Source organism: Sturnira hondurensis, unplaced genomic scaffold (assembly GCF_014824575.4).
Source record: "Sturnira hondurensis isolate 20B ecotype Veracruz unplaced genomic scaffold, ASM1482457v3 Scaffold0022136, whole genome shotgun sequence".
Classification (NCBI taxonomy): domain Eukaryota; kingdom Metazoa; phylum Chordata; class Mammalia; order Chiroptera; family Phyllostomidae; genus Sturnira; species Sturnira hondurensis.
This window is the reverse complement of record NW_028094767.1, coordinates 1,854,323-1,878,550: the sequence shown is the minus strand read 5'-3', so window position 1 is coordinate 1,878,550 and position 24,228 is coordinate 1,854,323.

Sequence of the window (24,228 nt, the reverse complement as noted above, 5' to 3'; positions counted from 1 at the left end):
CTTCTCATCTAGACTCTAGCACTCCTATACTACTGCTTCGACATTACCATTTAAATATTACTAGGAATATTTGAATTTCACATGTCCATTATCAGCCCCTGATCTCCTTTTTTAAACCTACTCTTTCTGATTTTTACTATCTTAATAAGCAGCGTTTCTTACTTTCAGGTTTTCAGATCAAAACTGCAGTTCCTTGGCCACTCTCTTTCCCTTCATCTCATAGCTACACTGTTAGGAAGTTCTATTGGCTCTACCTTCAAAAGTAGAGTGAGTTAAAAAAGTGAACTTGTGGATTTAGAAGTGAATAAGGTAAAGGACTAATTTATATTTCTGTGATGGGCTCTGGGAGTTCAGTCATGCCGGGGCACGTTTAGGGGGCAGTGTAGGAAAGCCTCAGGACTGTCCTATCCAAGGGGCAAGAAAGCTGGTGCAATATTGTAGTCACCTGTCAGTAGTTGAGGGCCTCTCCTGGGGCCCTGTACTCCTTAGCACTATAATTATGATCTGCTCTTTGTGCTGAGCCAAAAAGGCTTTGGCAGCTAGAGAAACCTCTTAATCAAAGCAAATCTCAGGTTCTTGCAGTTAAAAAACTATCAAATGTACAAAAAGGTGTGTGTCAAAGGGCTATGGATACTGAAAAGCTTCTGCTATAAGCATCACATGTGAAAAACCAGAGTTTGTACATGGCTACCCTTGAAAGCAAAAGTAAAAATTATGGATGGATAATACCTTTGCATAATCCTTGAGAAACTAAAAGCAGGCAGGATCCAATTTTAAGAAAGAAATGGTAGCTAAGAACCTATTCAGGACCCCTTGCAGGAGGATAATGCGATAAAGAGGGGTGATATCATAGAGCTCCATTCACTGAGTCAGTGGTAGCGGAGAAGGGGAAGGTGGAATCCATGGCAAAATCAGCAAAGGAATTGAGCAGGAACCACAGTGGGAAGTGCTAGATAGTCTGACCCCCACCTATTCCTTTTCTATTTCCCTGAGAGCTAGGCGTCAGCAGTGGAGCTATGGCCAGACAGAAGCAGTGCTGAGGAAGGCAGACAAAGCAGTGCCCAGTGTGGCTGCCAATGACCAAAGGACCTGGTAGCCAAACTCAGAAGAATTATAAATAGAGATTTACTTTGCCTTTTATAGATTTTTTTTACCTCTAGGACTTGGCTGGTTGCTTCCTCAGAGATAGTATTTAGCTTATTCTTCTATCTCCTATACTTTCGGTAAAGTAGAAATTAATTCTAAAGCCTTCACTAGATTCAAATTTTTGACTAGGATCTATCATAGTTTCAAGCTTCTGAGAGCCTAAACCACCAAAGAGAGAAAAGAGTCATTAAAAAAACAAACAAAACAAAACAAAAAACCCCAAAACCCCACAAAAAAACCATGTGAACAAAAAGAACTTAAATATACCTCATGGAAAAATTAATAGACAAAGCAGAACACTAAAATAAGTATATTTAATATTCTCAGAGACAAATGAAAATGTAATATCTATGAAACTGGAAAAGAGTTATGGAAATAATCACAGATTTTGGAAATAAACATATTATTGTTGACATAAAAATTCAAGAATGCTGAAGAGCTAAATGAACACACCTGAAGGTTGAATCAATGACCTGGAAAATAGAAACAAGGGATTCTTTAAGAATAACTCAAGGAAACAAAAGTGTGAAAGTAAAAAACATTAAGAGATATGGAAGTTGAATCTGAAAATACCAATGTTTGTGTATGTTGCAGGAGATGATAGAAAGAACAGTAGGAACTCTAGTTGAAGGTATAAAGCCTGAAATTTCCCCCAAATGAAGAAATGTGAGTATCCTACCAATGGTATAGTTTTAAAATAAGCCAATAAAATAATGAACAGAAATAACAATAAAAAACCCTAAGTGAAACATAAAATATCAAAGTAAAAAAGAAAAATACTAGAATCTATGACAGAGAGAGACTGGGGGTGGGGAGACAGGGGGAGAGAAAGAGAGAATTAATTAAGAAGGGAGGGGGGAGACAGAAAGATAATTAATTAAAAGATACAAAATACAGATTTAAAGCAGCTTTCTTAACAGTTATACTGATGAAAGAAGACAATTATTCTAATTTTCAAAGCTCTAAAGCAGGGTTATCAAACTTATTTTCACAGGGGCCACATCAGCCTCATGGTTGCCTTCAAAGGGCAAAACAGTTTTAGGACTGTATAATGTAACTACACCTTAACTATTAAGGAGTTGAAATTACATCTGGCCCTTTGAAGGCAACGGTGAGGCTGATGTGGCCCCTGGTGAAAATGAGTTTGACACCCCTGTACTAAAGGAACAGGAATTTGAACTAAAATGTCATGCCCAACCAAGCCAGCATTCAAATGTGAGGATGAAATAAGAGAGTTTTTTTTTAACATACAGAAGGGAAGAAATATAGAAGGGACATACTCAGGGAGGGAAACACATGTAGGGAAGTTAATTTTTCACAAATCTCTTTAGTATGAAGACCTGAAAAAGGAGAGAATTTTATCTGCAAGGAAGGTATGAGATGCAAGAAGTTATGGTGAGTAATTAAATTAGTAAAACTTTGNTGAAATTACATCTGGCCCTTTGAAGGCAACGGTGAGGCTGATGTGGCCCCTGGTGAAAATGAGTTTGACACCCCTGTACTAAAGGAACAGGAATTTGAACTAAAATGTCATGCCCAACCAAGCCAGCATTCAAATGTGAGGATGAAATAAGAGAGTTTTTTTTAACATATAGAAGGGAAGGAATATAGAAGGGACATACTCAGGGAGGGAAACACATGTAGGGAAGTTAATTTTTCACAAATCTCTTTAGTATGAAGACCTGAAAAAAGAGAGAATTTTATCTGCAAGGAAGGTATGAGATGCAAGAAGTTATGGTGAGTAATTAAATTAGTAAAACTTTGGCTTTTTATCTCAAAAGTAATTAGAAGCTATCAAAAATTTCAAAGTTGATTTATGTTTTCAAAAGACTGCTCTTTGTGCTCGTAGAATTCTCAAGCGATTGGCCACATTTTCCATTCATTTTTCAACTGCTGATGGTATGCACACTTGGTCAATGGGAAAAAAGTTAGCTTACATTTTAATCCTTCTCAATGTTTCCAATTTTTAGTTTTAGGCTAGTAAGAAATTTAAAAAATAAATTATAAATGTTTACCTCAATCATTGAAAGAGTCACAATTCAGACTTTCGACGAGAAGACAAAATACCAACAACATGAAATTAATGAAGATCTGTCTTACAGTTAAACCTTTCTTTGGCATTTCCTGTCTGCCCCCACATAGTCATCAGGCATTTGGACCTCTTTTTTTATACAACGGACATTTGTAATATTCTATCATCCCTGTAGGAGTTACGTGTTTGCACCAAAGAGGGAAAACATGTTCTAAAGGCTAATGACAAGAGTAGTGAAATATAAAGTTGGATGGTTGGAATATTAAATAATTCAGTATGGTACAATTTGAGATTCTGGGTGTGAAGTTTAATATAGGTCATTTGAAAAAAATTAAGTGATTTTGATTTGTTCTGAAAAAAATGGAAACTTTCTGTTTAAATGTTTAGTTTTTATTTCAAAAATGTTTAAATTAAATTTATTGGGGTGTCATTGATGAATAAGATCATATAGGTTTCAGGTGTACGTGTCTGTGATAAATGATCTGTATATTACATTATGTGCTCACCATCCAAATCAAATCATTCCGTCGTCATGTATTCGGCCCCCTTTACCCTGTACTACCCTCCCAAACCCTTGTCTCTGGTAACCACCAGACTGTTGCTCGTGTGTACGAGTTTCAGTTTTATATCCGACATATAAGTGAAATCATATGGTTCTTAGCTTTTAATATTTTACCACTAAGTTATTTTCATTTTACTAGATGATACTTGATATTTTCATTAATATTAAGTGTTTTTTAAATAGTTTTTTTACATTTAAATAAATTTTTTCAGAGAAGAGCCTTCTCTGAAATTATGTGGCAATAAGTTGACTTCAGGATCAAAGAAAGACCAGAACATCAATTCTCAAGTTATAGAATTCCTAACAGAGGTTATAGCTCAGAAAAACCCACTTCAAGTCTGGGATTAATAGAAAGGTACAGTAAATATCAGCACTAACAAGCTGATGAATTACTTTTATTGTATACTTTCATGATCAAATTTCGTGTTTTCTAGGAGTACCAAAAATATATTAAAGCATGATACGGACATTTACTAGTTGGTGAAAGCTGTAATTTATATTTTGTGGAATTGCACAATGAAAAATGAATGAGAATGCAGACAAGTGGGTGGCTTGAGGAAATGATTAGAATTAGAATGAAATGTTTGCAATATCCTGTTAACAGCATTAGGTTAGTCACTGTTAAAATATGAAAAATCAAAAATTGCTTTCCTGAGGTTTGCTAAATAACTAGAAGCAAGGAAATGCCTAAGGCAGATCCAGATTAAAATCTTTGTGTCCAGACTCAGTCTGAAAACTTGCTTTTTCCTTTTTGTGTAAGACTTTATGAAAGAGGAAGCTATATCATATGTTAAAATATCTGTTATTCTTCCTTTAAACTGAGATTCAAAATAACTTCTCTCCTACCTCCACTCAAAAATAAATGTAGTTAGGTCACACTTACTCACATTTGTGTCCAAAGGCAGGTAAAAGAGCCCGGCATGGAGAAAAGTGTTTACTTGGGCTGATAAATCTCTTTAAGAAACTTAAAAAGACATGTAGAAATTTATTTGTAAGTTTCATTAATTTTTATTTAACCTTTAAATGTAATGAAATTCTGCTTTCAAAAGTATTTCACCTCTAGAATAAATCACATTCAAGGATTTAAAACATTTACACTCTGAACTATGGAAATATTAGTCCTTTGAAAAATCCTTTAATTTATAAAATATTTCGATGGCTATTACCAGACATGCAGACTCTACAATTGGGAACTTAGGAAATTAGTTATTCATGTACAAATTCCCCCTCATAAATTCTGGCTGCCTTCACAGAAGGCTTTCACCAAAAGCACTATATCAGTTTTCACCTCTCCTTCATTCCCATGCTGTTTTAGAAAAACAAAAGGAGAAAGAAAAAAATAATCTAAAGATTAAATGACTGTTCCAGTAATTCACACTCAAAATTAAAACAAGGACATTATTGGCCACATAATATATCCCCTTCCTTCACCCCTAAATCTCAAGAAAATTGGAAACAATTACTGTCACACATAAAAATACAGACCTAATTTCCTATACATTTGCTGGAACACAAATGGTCTTTTAAGGGAGTGAAAGTAAATAGTACATTTGTAGTAGTACAGCCTCTTGGGCAGCATCACCTGTGGCTTCGCTGTGGTAGCAATGGAGTGGTGAGCTCTATTTATGCATGTGGGGCTCCTTCAGCTCCCACTGGAATGCTTCCATCTTCCCTCTGCTGTGCTTGGTGGACATTTACAATCACACGGGGCCATTCCGCTGGTGGAGGCTTCTGGATCTCTGGGAATGAAAACAGCCTTGAGGGAGTTTCACCATGTCCTTGGAGATGAACAGTTCAGTACAAATAGAAGTAGTGTTGAGGAAACTATTCTTGTCTGTAGAAACCAGTTGCAAAAGACCTAATTGTTCACTTCCTGTGCCTGCGACTTTCAAACATGTGTTTTATTTGACTAATAATATTTTTGTTGTAATGTTAATTTTAAAATTTAATATTCAACTTTTAGCAAGATCAAAATAGTATGCCAGAGTTTGGTGGAAGTAAAGCAGAAATTCACCAATGGGGCAATTATTACATCTCCAGAGTGAGTTACCAGTGACAAGTACAATCACTGGTGTCGTATGGGTATTCTAAGGGGATATTTTTAATTGCTTCATTTTATTTGTCTTATATAATTTGCTTTATGTTCATAAATTTGAGAAATAAAGCTTTCAAGGAAAACCCGAGTAAATTTAGACCCTTCCTTTCAATAGTGATTAAAACATTTTCTTTAGAATAATAAGCTTTTATTTATTTGGACAACTATGACCAATATTCTTACTTTCTCCAGGTAGCTAGTGAAAGCGCTTACATATCTAAAGTTAGAACTACATGAAACAAAGTAAGTGTTAAAATAGTACCCATATTTTCAGAGTATAAGATGCAGCCTCCAAATTTGGGAGGAAAGGGGGTTTGTCTTATAGTCTGAATGTAGCTTACCTGGCTTGCTGTTGGGGCGGGGGCAGCAGCCTATGTTATTTATGTTATTAAATATTTTACCAGTTTTTTTTGCTTTAAAATTTATTTTCCTTTAAAACCTAGGTGTATCTTATGGTCCGGTGCAGCTTACAGTCTGAAAAATTTGGTACTTTAATGGATATATTGTAGCAAAATCAATTATAGTTTTCAATGAGACCAGATACCATGACCTAAAAAATTACATATTCCAGCAATGAGAAAAAATTTTAATTAAAGATCTTCATATTTTAATAAAAAAATACAGGAAGCTATGGCAAACCTTTTCCCCAGCCACACTATTTAGTAAATGTACTGATCATCTTAAGATCATGGTAATAGGTTTTTTAATGGTCTGTTTTAATCACAGAGAGAAAATGCTTACATCTAAAAAAATATCTGTTTTTCTAATAAACTTAAAATTTTAATTTCTAAATGGAAAAAGAGTTAATTTCCTGGAAAATTTTGAAGCCTGCACCCCAGACCATTGAGGATCATCTGGGCTAATTTCCTGAAAATTTTTATCTTATGAATCTATTTGATAATTCTTTAAAATTAAGACCAATAAAAATTTACCTTTATTGACATTCTATGCTGTTCATATTATTGCTTTTGGGTCTCAGGTACTTTAATAACATATAATTGTATAAAACAGAAAAGAAGGTGGTCATTGTAGATAATTGTATTTTATGGTTTTAAGGGGTATTCTTTTATTAAAAATGTGCTTATCTAGAATCAACAAAATATATGAAATTAAGGCCTACCTTTTACTAATTCTTTGATACATTGTTTAAGTTCTTTGGACTCCAGATTCCTTACCCATAAAATGAAAATAGTAATAAGCAACATCATAAGGCTGTTTTTAAAATAAATTTATTAAAACAATTGTATTAAAGTACATAAAGTTAGACATTCTTCACAATAAAACTGCATATTACCCTTTTAAGACTAGTGAAAACACATGGCTGGCAATCAAACTTCAAAAATTATGGGCATTGTCTCATTCAGAAATAGAAGTAATTTTTCTTTTTTTAAAATATTTTATTTATTTATTTTCAGAGAGAGGGGAAGGGAAGGAGAGAGGGAGAGAAATATCAATGTGTGGTTGCCTCTCATGTGTCCCCCACTGGGAACTGGCCTGCAACCCAGGCATGTGCCCTGACTGGGAATCGAACCGCGATCCTTTGCTTTGCAGGCCCTTGTTCAATCCACTGAGCTACGCCAGCCAGGGCTAGAAGTAATTTTTCATGCTTTTGAAAATACCATAGACTGGACGCAGTGGGAGTGATATATTCATTTCTATAATGGGTAGTTAGAGATCAGTAAGAGCCAACCTGTAACATGAAGCAATTCCATGGACATTTTCAAAAAATCAAAACTAATTTAATACTAACGTCTCCTCTTTCTTATCTAGATATTTTAACTAAAATGTACCTCAGCAATAAATTATCTAATGTAAGCACTTGGTTGATTCCATTTTCTTTGCTAATATTTGTTTGTTGTTTATTATAATTTTTGAATTACTATAAGTGGATAATATACATACCTTAATTTATAATGTATTTCAAAGACAAATAGACAGTAATTTAAAATGCTACTTTCTTCATGTAGTTTCTTAATAATGTATTTTGTCTATTCCACAAAAGAAATAATAATTTTAAAAATACACCTAAGACTTTCAGTTTCTATTTTTAACTTTTTTCCTTATTTAGAACTGACCTTGAGCAAAACTGTGGAGTGGGTTTATTTTATTTTCCTCCTAGTTTCCTTTCCTGTATATGACACTATTTATCCACAGCACCAGGCATATCCTTGGAGTTGTTTTTCAAATGGTGGTGATGGATTTACATGGATCCTCCCACACTCTTTGGCACTGTGTCCTTTGTGGACATCACCCTGCCCTCACTGGAGTCCAGGCCATTAGTGGTTTTGCCTCAGAGCTGAGTAAAATGAACTGTCCCACCTGGAGACTTCACTCAGTGGGCTCCAGGCGAAACAAAAGCAAGGATGTCCTTTTCTCAACCTTCCTTCTTAACTCTTCCAACAAACCATCTGTGCGCAGGAGCGCTATGGATTCTAGTAAAGTTGTCTGCATTAATCCTGTCCTTTTCTCTGTAAGAATGACTAGGAGGCCAACACCTAAGGCAAAAAAGCTTCAAGTGACAATATATTTTCAAAAGACAGCCTAGTAATTACAAACTCCATACAAATAAGAATATTTTTAATAATCTTCAGGTAACTGTATACGTCAGTTGTACTCTGCCCCATTAGAGGTAGTATTTCCTTCAACATTAAGCTAGAGCTACCGCTCACTTCATATTGGCTTGTATCCATTACCTTTTAAAAATCCACATTTTTTCATCCAGTTGTTTAACTTTTAACTTCCCAACAATTTAGTCATTAGAGAGCTCTTATATATCTCTAAATTCCTTGCTTAAACTGTAGTTAGTCAGCTGAAGGATTCAATTAACTGACTTTCTACAGGGTGGGGCAAAATAGGTTTACAGGTGTGAGTATGCAAAACAGTTTATTCTTGTATTATTATTAATTATTGTATTACTTTTCTATATAAACAACTCTAAACATACTTTTGATCCCCCCATATTAATGCCAGGTCACAAATTGTAAAAACAATAGAAGAAGCATTATTAAAAAATTCATTTCTCATCTCTGACAGAAGATACCGTGGTACCTTGGTACTCACCATTAATTTGCTCAGGAACTCCTGATGAGTACTGAAGCCAGCGAGTACCGGATGGTGTGCATTTTCTTTTGTCGGGTGGCATTGTGACTCAGACAGGTTCTAGCAAGTGCGGTGAGTCCTGAGCGAGCCCTGAGTGATGAAACATTTGTTTCTTGTCAAAATGCGATAATACAGGGTTTGACAAGTTTTTAAGCCAATGAGTACTAAAGTATGGCTGCATTGATGTTCCTGCCGAAAAACAGGATTTTTGTGTTATGTTAATCTTTGTATTTTCTAGTTATACATTTTTCACCCTAGAGGATGAAGTCTCTTGATTCCATTATTAGGGAATATATATTCTCATTTTCTCCCGAGTGTGTTTTAAAACATAGTATGCTATCGGAGGTGTAAAAATACAGAAATGGTATAGTAGCCTAATCCATAGTTTGTCTACCATAATGTTCAGTTTCTTAGAGAGGAAATCCTAATATGCTGAGTGATGGAAGTGTATTTGATCTTTTCATTGTATTTTTATGTTTTACTAGTAACATAATATTGAGAATAATCAAAATAAAGTAAGTTTGTCCAGCATCTTTAATTTGAAATGGTTAAAATGTCCTTCACCTTTTACATTTTTAGTTACCATACATGCTAATCTTTTAGTTGACAAGTAAAATTATTTAAATTAGCTAAATATGAAAATTAAGAGAATCTTTAATGGTTAACTTTCTGAAAATCTTGAATCAATCTGACACTTAACAGAAATTTGCAATTCTACTACAGAAAAACGCTTTTCTTGATGCTGAATCATTTGAGAGGAAGTTGTTGATATGATATTTCATCACACATTCTTTAGTGTGTATTTCCTGCAAACAAGGATATTTTTCACTACAACCACAGTAGTTGTCAAAGTCAGGCAGTGGACACTGGTGTTGTATTAGCATCTAACCCTCATGAATAAAACCCTCATGAATAAAAGATGTTTCCCAATTACCCCAATGTTCTTTATGACAAAAAAACAGTCAACAGATAAATGATATATTTAGTTGTCTTCCAGTCTCCTTCACTTGAAACAATTTCTCAGTCTACCTTATCTTTCATAACTTTGCTACATTTGAAGTTTTTGTTACTTTGTAAAATGTCCTCGATTTAGCTAATGTTTCTTCTTGCTTATATTTGGGTTCTGTGTATTTGGCAAGAATAGGAGAGAAGTTATGCTATTTTCTTTTAGGAAGCACAAGTTTTTTTTTCTATTGCTGGTGATTACTTTTGTCATTGGTATGATGTGGGATCTGCTAGATTTCACCACTGTAAAATTATTCCCTTTCCATTTGTAATAAATAAACATTTTAAGGAAGGTAGCTTGAAACTATGTAGCTATCCTATTCCTCAGAAAACTTTTAATTTATTATTAAATTACACTTCATTTTAATTTAATTATTTTAGTATGTGTTAGTGGTCTCTATTTTGCTCAATGAGTTATAATTCATTACTGTAAATATTTATTTTGATGCCCAATTGTCTCCAGCTAAGTCAATGGCTTCTGCAGACATTAAACTTGCTTCTGGGTCCTTTAAAGACAAAAAACCCTTTGAGCCAAAAATGGTCAGTGAGGAAAAAAATTGGCTTTTCAATAAATGGTGTTGGGAAAACTAGATATCAAGAAAAATTGGACTCCATCTTATAACACTCACAAAAACTAACTTGAAATATTGTAAATACTTATATATAATACTTGAAGCTATTTAATACTCCTATAACAAAACACGGGGACAGAAACTCCTTGACACTGGTCTTGGCAATAATGTTTTTTTGTTGTTGTTGTTATGACACCAAAAGCACAGAGCAAGAAAAGCAAAAATAAACGAGTAGAGCTACTTTGACTAAAAAGCTACAGCAAAGGAACAATGAAAAAAAGAAGAGGAAACCTACAGAATGGGATAAAATGTTTGCACATCAGATAAGGGTTTATGTCTAGAATGTACAATGTACAATGTACTCACACAAGTTAATAACAAAAAATCAAACCATATGATTAAAAAATGGGTAGAGGACCTGACTACATTTTTCTAAAGAAGGCACACAAATAACAAATAGATACATGAAAACATATTCAGGTTCTCTAATCATCAGAGAAATGCACATTAAAACCACAGGGAGATATCACCTCACACCTGTTAAAATGGTTATTATGAAAAAGACAAGAGATAACAAAGTTGGGAAGATGTGGAGAAGAGTGATCCCTCCAGCATTGCTGATGGGAATGTGAATTGGTGCACCCATCCATTACACAAAGCAGTATGGGCAGTCCCCAAAAGACTAAAAATAGAACTACTATATGATTCAGTAATTGTACTTCTGGATCCGGATCTGCAGGAAATGAAATCATTATCTCAGAGAGATATCTGTACTCCTTTGTTTATTACAGCAATATTTATAATACCCAAATATGGAAACAACCTAAAAGTCCACTGATGAGGGAAATGTGAGATTTATCTGTCACCTGTCTGTCTATCTATCTATTTATCTAATGGCATGTTGTTCAGCCATAAAAAAAAGAAATACTTCCATTTGTGACACATGTCTGAACCCTGCAGTAAGTCAGATGGAGTACTGCGTGATCTCACTTACGTGGAATCTCAGAGACTCCCAGCTCATGGTGGCTGCAGGGGCTGGGGGCATGGGGAGGTGTTGTCAAAGGGGGCAGACTTTCAGTTATAGGATGTGCAAGTCCTGGAGATCTGATATACAGCTTCATGACTGCAGTTAAAATGCTGTATTATATACTTAAAAATTGCTAAGAGAATAGATCTTGAATGTTCTCCCACAGTGAGAAATCTGACTACCACTATCCTAAGTAAATAGATTTGCGTGTTTTATCAATGCCCTGTTTGGAACCAACCTTGCACTGCCAACACTGCCCCCTCTGCACTGACAGCCCCTCACCCTCCTCTGGGCTCCAACACAACACACTGGACAACATCCCCTACTGTGGGCATTGCTCTCACTCCACCTGGACCCTGATGCTCCTGCTGGGCAGCTCTCCTGCACAGGTACCTTCTTCACCTGCTCCTGCTCTGACACCCACCTCCAGGACCCTCCAGCTCCCCTGGCTTGCTTGGTGCCATGGGATGGTGTGGGGTCTGAATTCCCCCGGAGAGAAAGAGAACAAGAAGAGGAAGAGTCATCTTTGCATTAAAAAAGGTCAGGTTAAGTAAACAACAACATCCTGTTTGACATCCTGTGGCTCCCTTTGGGTTGTCACGTTCACCTGGATCTCTCCCACTGCTATTGGACAGGTTAGATATATTTTCCTCATTTTCCTTTTGAAACACTTTTTTCCCCTTTCAGTTTCTAAGGCAAAAGCAAGTCCTGATAATTTTTCTTTATTAATGATCACTTTTCCCCTAATGTTCTGCATTTATTTCTTTTCTTGTGTTCATTTCTTCAATAATGATGTTCTCCACATCTTGTCTCCAGTCCTTTTTCCCATGGGAAAGCTACTTGAGTGGATTCACCAGGGCCCTACATACTATTCACTTGGGAATCTAATTGCTGGGCTAGAATTATACATCTCACAGCCTTGAGTCTGGAAGATGCTCCTACTTAAGCAGCATAGCCCTGCAATAACATGCATGGCCCCTGAACACAGTGTGCCCTTGGCAATAAGCTGCAGGTTTATCTGTGGTACAATGAGGTAAGCCAAGTTCTCATGAGCATATGGGTGGCTCTCATATGCTCCAGGCATAAGGTCAAAGTGCCATCGAGTTTTGGCAATGACTTAATTACCTGGACACTGGGTTTCCAAATTGGCGTTTTGTAGCCCATGAGATGAGATGGCTACTACCACAGGTTACCTAGGTTTTTTCAGAATTGAGAGTGGATAGGAAGCAAAGTTATGTGAATAGGATGCAGATCCCGATCAAGAAAGCAGAAGACAAATTCAGGGGTATAGAGTAAATGGCTGGCAGGTGTGTCCAAGCCACGCTAAGCAGGACAGTGCTGGCATCCTAGAAGATGAGGCATCAGAACTGGGCATGTCTGAGTGCCAGCCGTGAAAAGAATAAGTGGTTGTTTTACCCAGTCTGCCCATTTGAGGTCAGAATGCACTTTGTCATCATGCCCTTGTCTGTATTTCTCTTTATTAATTGGTGAAATTCCTCTTTGTTTTTCTACAAAGGGAAAAAATAACAATACTTTATTCCAATTTTAGAAATATACAAATATATCCTTTGCACAAGCAAAATACAAAACTGAGATGAAAGTTCTGAATTTCAGCAATATGACAAATTGATGTGCTAGTCCAATACAAATAGGAACAGAGAATTTCCATATCTTGCGTAGTCTTTGTCACTGTTTTTGATGAATTAATTTTAGATGGTCCATTTGCCCTCAAAGGAGAAGCATGTGGTCCATTTCTCTTTAATTTGTTTGCTTGTTTGAATAAAGGATGCCTTTAGGACTACTGAACAGTTGCAGAGAAGTAATCTTTTCAGGATCAGGTAATTTAATCGTAACTTCACAGCAACAGCATTAATGGGACTAGGTAACATATTTTAAAAGAAGTCGAATCAACCAAATAAGGAATTTGCAAATCATTCTGTCCCTGTCCTCACTTATGTCATTTTGGACATAATCTCAATGGTGGAAAAATAGGACGGGGTGAAAGGCCAGATGTGGAGGAATGAAAAAACAAAATAGGCTGAACTCATCCCCAGCCTGGGCGGCATCTTAGCACTGATGATATTTATCAGAGTTCCCAAGTGTGGTGGTGACAAATCCTTTTTCCTGGCTTCTTGCCTTACATAGGATTGATAAATAATGAGCTCAATATTTTAGGAAAGAATTAGTTCATTATCATGTCTTTCTGAAACATTTACTTTGGTTACTAGCCATTATTGATTTATATTTGAAATACAAAATATTATGATAGCTATCTCAATCTCAGACGGAAGATAGCATGACACAATGTACAGATGCAGCACACACTTTTAATTGTATACAAGAAAGTTTTTACACGAATGATAACCACTTTCGAATACTATGTCACAATTACAGTCTTTAAAATGCTTATTTTGATATCATTGGAGATTTGAACGAAATACCTTGAAAAATGTAAATTTCAGCGTGTTTTAGGAAGTTAGCCCTTCTTTCTCGCATCTAATAGAGAAAGCAACCTACGGGTGGCGGGAGGAGTGGGCGTAAGTAGACGGAAGCGCAGCTGCAGGCTCTGGTGAAGAGCATGTCCTTCGAGGGTCGATCCCGGAGGGGAAGCCCGGTTGGAAAGACATCTTTTCAAATCAGTCTTTCTCACAGAACAACTGCCACCATATCGAGATTAGTTATCTCTTTGCTGATTTATTATAGGGAACAAAAAAAGCACAGTTCTCTTCCTAATGAGCAGAAATATTTTATAATTTTTTTGGATGTTGAAGGAGGAGAAATAGCCAAAAGCATGGATGAATGCAATTGTGTAATATCTAGAAAATACCACTGTGCATCATAGACATTAAGTTCATAATAACTTTCATCCAAAAGTGGGATTAATTTGATCCAAACCAGATGAATGAGGAAAGTAGCTACTGTGTAAATAATTCACTTGTTACTTGTCCAAATAGAAAATAAACCAGCTATAAATCATTTTTTGGACTACTTAAAAGGCTTTCATAGTTTTGTCAGGATAACATTAATTTTTTGGAGTTTTTAGAGTGTAATATTTTCCAGAGATAACTGAAGGGTTAGATGAGCAAACAGACACATAAAAATATTTTAAGTGATGCAGCAATGAGTATCTTCCCTACGGTTTTTCAGTTTTAGGCTGGGACTGTTGTTTTCTAGGCAATGCTTTTAAGGTGTTATTTTAAATAGTTATAAAGAAGCTATTTCATTTGCAGACCTACTGTTCCATGATATGTCCACAGTGGAAAAAGGAAAGTGTTTGTGGCATGTGCTTTAGACCACCATTTGTTGGCTCCATATCCGTGATCTATGTCAGCAAAAAACAAGCAGTGAAGTGTTCAGTGAAAACGCCGTTCGTAACCATCGGTCAGTGTACAGAGGAACAGAATTCCCGCCCGGTCCTTTAGCTGTTGTTCAGCACAACACCACCCCTCTCGTTCATTTACACTTTGGGTGGCTAAGATCAGTGAAGAGGAAAGAGGAGGGAAGGAGGAGTAGGGCATTTCTTCAGTTGCCATTTGAATCCCTTCCCCTCCAAACCCCAAATTCTCTTCACGATAGTTTCCCAGCATCTAATTTTCCTTCTTTCTCCCATTTTCTTTGTACTAACCCTCTCTTTTAGGTTTAGGGTCTGTGCTGAATTTTTAACTCCCCCTACTTTCTCTTCCTGTCTTTGCTTGGATTCTGAAGCCTGAGATTTTTTTCATTGGGTGATAGATTGGATCAGTTCTGTTTTACCCTGAGACATCATATCCACGTGCCCAGGGGACAGACGCAACTGAGAGAATGTGATAATATTTAATTAAACATTAAAATGAGAAATTTTCTTGAGACTATTGTGTTCCCCCACTCTGACACATGGAGCAGTTAGCGCAGTGCTCTGCACACATTAAAAGGCACCGAAAGAGCCCTGGCTGGTGTAGCTCAGTGGATTGAGCGCGGGCCTGCGAACCAGAGTATCGCTGTTTGATTCCCAATCAGGGCACATGCCTGGGTTGCAGGCCAGTTCCCAGCAGGGGACACACGAGAGGCAACCATTCATTGATATTTCTCTCCCTCTCTCCTTCCCTTCCCCTCTGAAGATAAATTAATAAAATCTTTAAAAAAGGCACCGAAAGAATAATTGCTGGAGAATGGAGTCAGATACACACTGGGGCCTAGTTCTGGCCCTCAGTGGCTGAGCCACGACGGGGAACCTCTGTTTCGTCTGTATAACACAAGAATAATGTAGACCTTATTCAGTTATTATTGTAACTAAATGAGATATCTTATTTTAAAAGCACCTTGCAGAGTTCCAAGAACATAGTAGCTTCTCTGTAAATATTAGTTCCCTTGTTTTGAGGCCAGTCATTCAATTTTTCTGAACCGCACTTTCATTATTTATCACAAGAGGATAATAGTATTTTTTGGAACTTCCTGATAGAGTTTTTCTGAGGTTTAAATAAGTTTAAGTTTGCAAAACTCCTTTTGTAATATTAAAGAAATTACATGTCATTAAGGTATTAAAATCCTTATCAAATAGGTTAACGAACTAACGGACTAAAAAACTTAGGAACAAAGCTGTTGAGAGATTCTTTTCAAGGACAAACTTTGAAAAATGTTTATGATTATTTGTGATCCGTCAGTGTCTAACAGGTATAACATGGTGGCTGATAGCAAGGTGTGAGGCAATTCTTTTTCGGTTAAATTTCTGGCCCTAACCCTTTCTAGATACGAGTGTATAATCTCGGGCAACTTTCCATTGCCTGGATTTCCTTATTGGTGGGGTAGCAGCAGTAGAGAGCTGATCTCATGGGGCTGAGATGACGGACTGAGAGAATGTATAGACCATGCTCTGAGCAGCATGTGAGGAGTGCTAACTACTCAGTATATGTCAGCTACCGCTTCTAATAGAAGCATTCCTTTTTTGCGTGTTTCCATTTAAGTGAGGAGTATATCTTGACAACTTTAAATTGTTAGTTAACTCCTTTTCATCCTTTTTTTATGGAAGATACATCATACCATGTTTTGATCCAAACAGGAGTGTAATATAAAATAAAGGGAGGCAAGTGGCGATTGTTCACTTCATTAAATTAATATTTTATGCAAAGGCTAAGTATTTTTTAATTTTTAAAATTATTGTCTGCTCTTTTTAACTGTGGATGATCGTAATAAATAGTTGAAGGTCATTCTGCTGGAAAAAAATGAAAATGTTTGGACAATGTCTTCTTAGTTGAAACAAACAGAAATGCACACCAGATTGTGTAAGTTAGAAAGGGACTTTCGTGGGTGAATACTAGGCATTTCGTAGAACCCGAGGACAGCCAGACCTTGGGAGCACTAATTCCATCAACAGATAGTACACTTAGTTCCTTCTACTTTTCGCTGTGTGATAGCTCTTCTTACCTCTCCAGAAACATGCTTCCACTGCCTTGGCTTGAATTTGGTTCTTCCTGCCTGGTGTGGTGTGAGGTTATGAAGAAAAAAATGGTTGCTGAGAGACCACCACGAATAGGTGGTGTGGACCTCAGAAGGAGGTGACGGTGGCTGAGCAGCACTCGGAGGGTTTTACTGGAGTGTATTTCCACGTAAAATGATTCATATTATAATGCTAAAACAGAGAACCTTTCAGTGTCATAACTTTTAAAGAATTGTTTTTAAATACCCATAAGAGTAATAATAATTCTGTACTTCAAACAGCTACATGTATTATTCCAAAATGGGAAATGCTCACTTGGTCACTGACCGAAAATGTAGGAGCTTCAATGTGTTTTTGATAAGTCTGTTTTGAATGGAAAGCTCAATACTGTTTAATATTCACTTTAGAAGCCAAATCAAATATAAAAAATTATTTGAATTTTAATAGTGGGCCAGAAAATGATGCATAGCAAAATTCCTATAAACTTATAAAACCTTTATATTTCAAGTCGATCATTTGGTGTTTCAAGTAGAATTTGTCCTCATGGGGTAGCTACGATAACTCACTTATGTAAATTACGGGTTGGCCACATCTTTAGTCTGCCCCCAAATTGTTTTTGGAGGCATCTTAATCTCTTCCAGCTTGATGGGAGTTGGCAGACACGGCAGCAGGGAGCTATTGTGGATTTTTCTGTTGATTTAGGGCCAGAGCCCCTGCTCCTGTCCTGACTCAGGTTCATTGACAATGTTTCCCTTACCACTGTGCTTTCCCCCAGACTTTGTTTTGAGATTTTAAAGGTTCCATTGTATCCAAAGAGCTTAGATTTGGGAAGTGAGTTGAGAAATCAGGATCTGGGAAAATGAGTGACAGGAAGAAGACCAGAGGACCGAGGACAAAATCTTTCAAGTTTACAAGTTTACATAAGTTCACATCAGCCTGATAACATCTTAGCACTTTAGCTAAGTTTTTCCTAAAAACTCAGAAATTTGTTTATGTATATATTTTATACAGATATGTGTGTGTACTGTATAAAATAAAGCATATGACATTTATCTTCAGTATTTTAGAAGCACTGATAGTTTGCAAAGAAATAATATACGGTGTCTCTGGCTAAAATGACTAATAGGAACTTAGCAATGATTATTAGAACATGCAGAGTTTTGGCAAGCCCAGCACTAAACAAATTAGCAGATAAAGACTTTAAAATAGCTCTCCACTGGACAGCCAGAGTGGAAATAGAATTCTGCACTCCATCCTTCTGAGCCATCACCAGGGTCCATCTGTAATCAACTACGAGGATGAGGGAGAAAGACATGTGTGCACGTGGCCGCAGCAGGAGGTTTTGGTGACATTACTGAACTGGCAAGAGTTCCTGAGTAACCCGAAGGCTCTAGAAGTTGACAGGTATCCATGGAAACTCAGTCAACGTTGGGAACTGCCACTCAACCTTCTCCACAGGTTAATCTCAACAGAAAGAACATGTTTAAGGAGTTTATTTCCTAAAAACAAAGAAAAGAAATAAACAGAAAATAAATTAGCAGACAGAGCCTCTACAATGGTTTGTTTTGCATATTGACTTAATCAATGGTTGATGTCAAGTAATGCAAATAATTGATGATGGTGGTAATCATCTAACATCTAACCATCTAGCATGAAACCAGCTACCATGTTTCAAGTCATGAAGAATCCTTTACAAGTCATTAAGAGAGAGATGATCATTTAGAAGTACTCATGCAGCCTTGGAGGAATCTGGCACTGGGTAATTAGATCTGATACTTCTCTTGATGGTAGAGCTTGTTTTCAAAGAACAAGAGACTTCATAGTTTACTCCAAGCTGCTGTCGTCTTTGATATAACACACATGACCTTTCAGAATTTTATAGGTTTGATTTGTTTAATCAAATATCTGATTCTTTGGGGACAAAAACTGAATCCAGGAAGTTTTCCATTTATAAACTGAGCACGTAAAATGAGATGATCTATAATCTTAAAACACATGTCTTCTAAAGGGCATCTAAGGCACCATGAATAATAACTGAATCTGTCTGCAAAGATTCATGGAAAGAGGTGGCAACTTGATTTTGAAAGTGAATTCTATAAGGTTGTAATCTAATTGGAGGGAACTGAAAATACAGAATTTGCTGCAGGGAATTATGAAGTTGCAAGTAAAAAAACAAACAAACAAGGGAAACAAAATGGGGGCTCTCAAAAAAACCCCACTATGTTTTGCCCTTTACCTGTATGTATTTACTTCTTTAAAATGCCTTTAAGATTTGCTACTGTTAAGAGTAAGGCCTGGGTCTTTTCATTCTTATTTTAGGCTTTCTTGGACATTGGGTTATATTTTCCAAAACCAATATAGGGGTTTTCTTAGAAGCATCTGTGGTAAAAAAAAAAAAAAAGTTATAATCTCAGCTATTTCAGCATAATTTTTCCTAGAATTTATAATTTGCTCTAGTCATGCCTATGTACCTAGCACATATTCAGTACTTTAAAAAAGAGTTTATCAAATAAATTAATTCTATTCAGAGAGAATTCTCTCATCATTTGAATAAAAAACTACTTCAAAATATACTGAATCCTGAATATGAACTTATTCTGGTGCCTACTGCCTAAGTAAATAATTGGGTCACTAGATTTATTTATAGTAAAGAAGACAAATTTGGCCCCAGTTAACCATAGTTTAAAGAAATAATAGCTCTTTATTTTATCTCTCTTCCCCTCTCCTGCTGTTTATGTTTCCATTGGCTCTCTTCTTTTTTTAAGTATATTTTATTGATTATACTATTACAGTTGTTCTAGTTCTCCATTGTGTCCTCCCTCGGCCCTGCAGCCCCCCACCCTCCACCATTTCCTAGTCCCCTTAGTTCACGTCCATGGGTTATACATATAAGTTCTTTGGCTTCTCTATTTCATATACTATTCTTAACCTCCCCCTGTCTATTTTATGCCTATCAATTATGCTTCTTATTCCCTGTACCTTTCCACACCCCCCATTTCTTCCTTCCTCTTCCTACTGATAACCCTCCATGTGATCTTCATTTCTCTGATTCTGTTTGTTCTGGTTGTTTGTTTTTTGTTTGTTTTTTTTAGGTTTGGTTGTTGATAGTTATGAGTTTGTTGTCATTTTACTATTCATAATTTTTTACTTTCTATTTCTTTAGTTAAGTGCCTCTAACATTTCATATGATAAGGGCTGGGTGATGGTGAACTCTTTTAACTTGACCTTATCCTGGAAGAAGTTTATCTGCCTTTCTATTCTAAATAAAAGCTTTTTCTGAATAATCTTGGATGAAAGTCAGGTACCTGACTTTCATGACTTCATATACTTCTTTCCAGCCCCTTCTTGCCTGTAAGGTTTCTTTTCAGAAATCAACTGGTAGTCTTATGGGCACTCCTTTGTAGGTAACTCTCTCCTTTCCTTTTGTTGCTTTTAGGATTCTCGCCTTATCTTTAATCTTGAGTAACTTAATGATGATGTGCCTTGGTGTGTTCCTCCTTGGGTCCAATTTTTTTCAGACTCTCTGGGCTTCCTGGACTTCCTGGAAGTCTATTTCCTTTGCCAGGTTGGGGAAATTTTCCTTTATTATTTGTTCAAATAAGTTTTCAATTTCTTACTCTTGTTCTTCTCCTTCTGGCACCCATATGATTCAGCTCTTGGAGAGCTTAAAGTTGTCCCAGAAGTTCCTTAGCCTCTCCTCATTTTTTTTGAATTCCTATTTCTTCATTCTTTTCTGGTTGGATGTTTATTTCTTTCTTCTGTTCCAAATTGTTGATTTGAGTCCAGGTTTTCTTCCCTTTACTGTTGGTTCCCTTCACTGTATATTTTGCTTTATTTCATTTTGTGTAGCCTTCATTTCTTCCTTCAGTTTGCAACTGAGCTCAATCAATTCTGTGAGCATCCTGATTACCATTACCTTGAATTCTGCATCAGATAGGTTGCTTATCTCCTCGTCGCTTAGCTCTTTCTCTGAAGATTTGATCAGTTCTTTCATTTGGGCCATATTTCTTTGTCTCATTGTACCTGTTATATTGTTATGGGGTGGAGCCTTAGATGTTTGCCAGCGCAGGGCAAGCCTCTTTGCTGTGTTGTACCACTGTCTGTGGGGGAGGGTTCAGAGAGGGATCAGTGCCACTTGCTGGCTCCACTCTAGCACAACTTTCCAACCAACTCTCCTATGAGACTGAGAGTTTCTCCTGACCTCACAACCCTACAGTATTTTACAGATAGAGGTTTTGAGTCATTATTTTTCTTTTCATCCAGCCCCGCCTTGCCTGCATGGTCCACCACCTTGTCACACGTCCTTTTTGCTCAGCTGCCTGGCTTCTATCCCTCCTACCAGTCTGGATGAATGTTTCCTTAACTCCTTAGTTGTTAGAGTTCCATACAGTTTGATTTTCTGAAAATTCTTATTGTTTATTGTTTTTAAGTTGGTTGTTATCCTTCTTTTGGTTGTGCAAAGAAGCAAAGTGTTTCTACCTATGCTTCCATCTTGGCTGGAACTCAATTCACATTTTCTCTCTTCTTTATGTTCTCTCTTCCCTGCTGCTTTGCTTTCTCTTCTTTCTTTCTCCTCTTCTTTTTTCCCCTTTCCTTTACTAATTTCATCCTTTTAAAATAGTTAAAAATGAAGCATATTTTTATGTTAAAGCTTAATTTATTCTAACATAACATTGCACTAGTTTTACTTTTGGCAAGTAAAATGCATTTATAATGCATGTTAAATGCATTCTAAATCTTAAAAAGCCTGTTTTTCCATTTTGAAATATTTCCTCTTTGAATCATTCAAACTTTTCCAAAGATACAAACATCCTGTTATAAGAGAAATAATTAATCAGTATATGTTTTATGTGAAAATACTCTATGACTTGACACATTTGAAGTGACTTTTTTGAAAGAGATCATAGAGAGGCTACTCAACTCCAGACAGGAGTTTTGGAGAAGAATAAGCCTAGACCACAAAGTTTCCAAGCTACTTTATAAATAGAATAATAGGAAATACTTTCCTTGACACCAGTTCACTACTTTTCTTTCTTTCTTTTTTTTTATATTTTGGAAGGATAAATGTGTATTTTCTTCTCTCCATTTTTATTGTTGTTCAGGTACAGTTGTCTCCATTCTCCCCTCACCATTTTACCCTACCCTCCTACCCTCAATCTTGCTCTCCTTTGGCTTTGTCCTTGTGTCCTTTAAAGATGTTCCTTGATGGCCCTTCCCCTATTTTCCCTCATTATCCTCTCCTATCTCCCCTCTGGTTACTACTGTCTGTTTGTTATGAATTTCAATGTCTCTGGTTATATATTGGTTGCTTGTTTTTGTTTTTTTTCTGTTGATTAGGTTTTACTTATAGGTGAGATCATATGGTACTTGTCTTTCACTGCATGGCTTACTTCACTAAGCATAATGCTCTCTAGTTCCATCCATGCTGTTGTGAAGGGTAGGAGCTCCTCCTTTCTTTCTGCTGTTTAGTATTCCACTGTATAAATGTACCATACTTTTTTGATCTACTCATTTACTGATGGGTATTTAGGTTGCCTCCAACACTTGGCTATTGTAAATTGTGCTGCTATGAACATTGGGGTGCATAGATTCTTTTGAATTGGCATTTCAGTGTTCTTAGGGTATAATCCCAGCGGTGGAATTGCCAGGTCAAAAGGCAGTTCCATTTTTAGTTTTCTGAGGAAATTCCGTACTGTTTTCTGCAGTGGCTGCACCAGTCTGCATCCCCACCAACAGTGTACTATGGTTCCCTTCTCTCCACAACCTTGTCAGCACTTGTTGTTTGTTGATTTGTTTATAATGGCTATTCTCACTGGTGTGAAGTGGTATTTCATTGTGGTCTTAATTTGCACCTCTTTGATGGCTAGTGATGCTGACCATCCTTTCACATGTCTCTGGGCCCTCTGGGCCTTACTTTTCTAATATGTCAATGCTACATGAGCAAATCCATTGTCGATTGGAAAGGAAGATTAGCATTTCACTTTCCATAGTTCTTTTAGGTAAGCAGGTGGAAGGAAACATAGAAAATGGAATAGATGGGAGCAGGAGACAAGAAATGATAGTTCCTCAAGATGAAAGAAGAAATATAAAATATGTCCTTAGGTGCACTTAAGACTTATATTTAACTGGCTTACTCTTTTCATGTCAGGGTCACACCTGCACAACCCACCATGGTCCCAAGAGCTCAGTAACTACCCGTGTCCCATTTGTTTTGAGTAGGATGGAGAAGAGAGTCTAATTCTAGGGGAGAATGTCAGCAAGATAATGCTAACCCCACATATTATTATCCATAAAACATTTTAGATATCCTAAATGGAATTGCCCACATAACAGACAAGAATCCAGCACCCGTGACTCCAATCAATGCAAATTCTATGGAGGGACATAGTGTAACTCTTTTCCCCATGCCACCCACTGAGCTTAAATGGGAAATATCACTTAATCTTGTAGCAGAAGTCTCCTTTAATTAGCAGGACATCTGCATACACTTTCCCCCTGGGTTCTATAATACCTCATTTTCTTCATTTTTCTCTTACTATTCTTTATGTTTTACAAATGAATTTGTTATTTAGCATATATTAATTTTTATTTCATTTGGATCAGCGATCCCTAATTGATGCTGTTTTTTCCCATATGATATTTGTTGAACTTTGTTTATATCAAATTAACTTAAGATGCAGAAGACCATGCAGAAGACCAAGTGAGACTAATGCTGGTTAGGGTGGAACTGAAGTGATTCAAGTTGATGCCATATTGGGTCCAGGCTGATGAAAACTTAACTGTTTAACTATTTCAATGAAATAAAAATTGAAGTTTTATTTAAAATCTGTAAAATGTTGCTTAATATACTATTTACTTCTGGGTGAGGTGAAGAATCTGAAGGAAAAGTACTTAAGCAGAAAACATTGTATGTATTTTTACGGTTGACACAATCCTAAAGCAGTGAAATGCAAATGATTACAAAGGATTATAATCTGAATACCAGGCACAATGTTTATCTATTTGGATTAGATAAACATGAGCCAAAGAGCAATATTTCTACGTGTTTTTGTCTGGGAGTGATTACATTGAAGTGCTGGGTGATTTCTGAAATATGATAGTTTTCTGGATCTTTATCTGTGCCTGCAAAGGGTCAGGTTGCTGCTCCCTTTCTTGGTGATTTACTCAAATGCTCCAAAATCTTTCTGGACTTCTTTCTTTCTCCATAATAAAAATTGTTGCTCTGACACAAAATAATAACTTTAAAGAATAGATATGTGATAAAGGAGATGGAGATG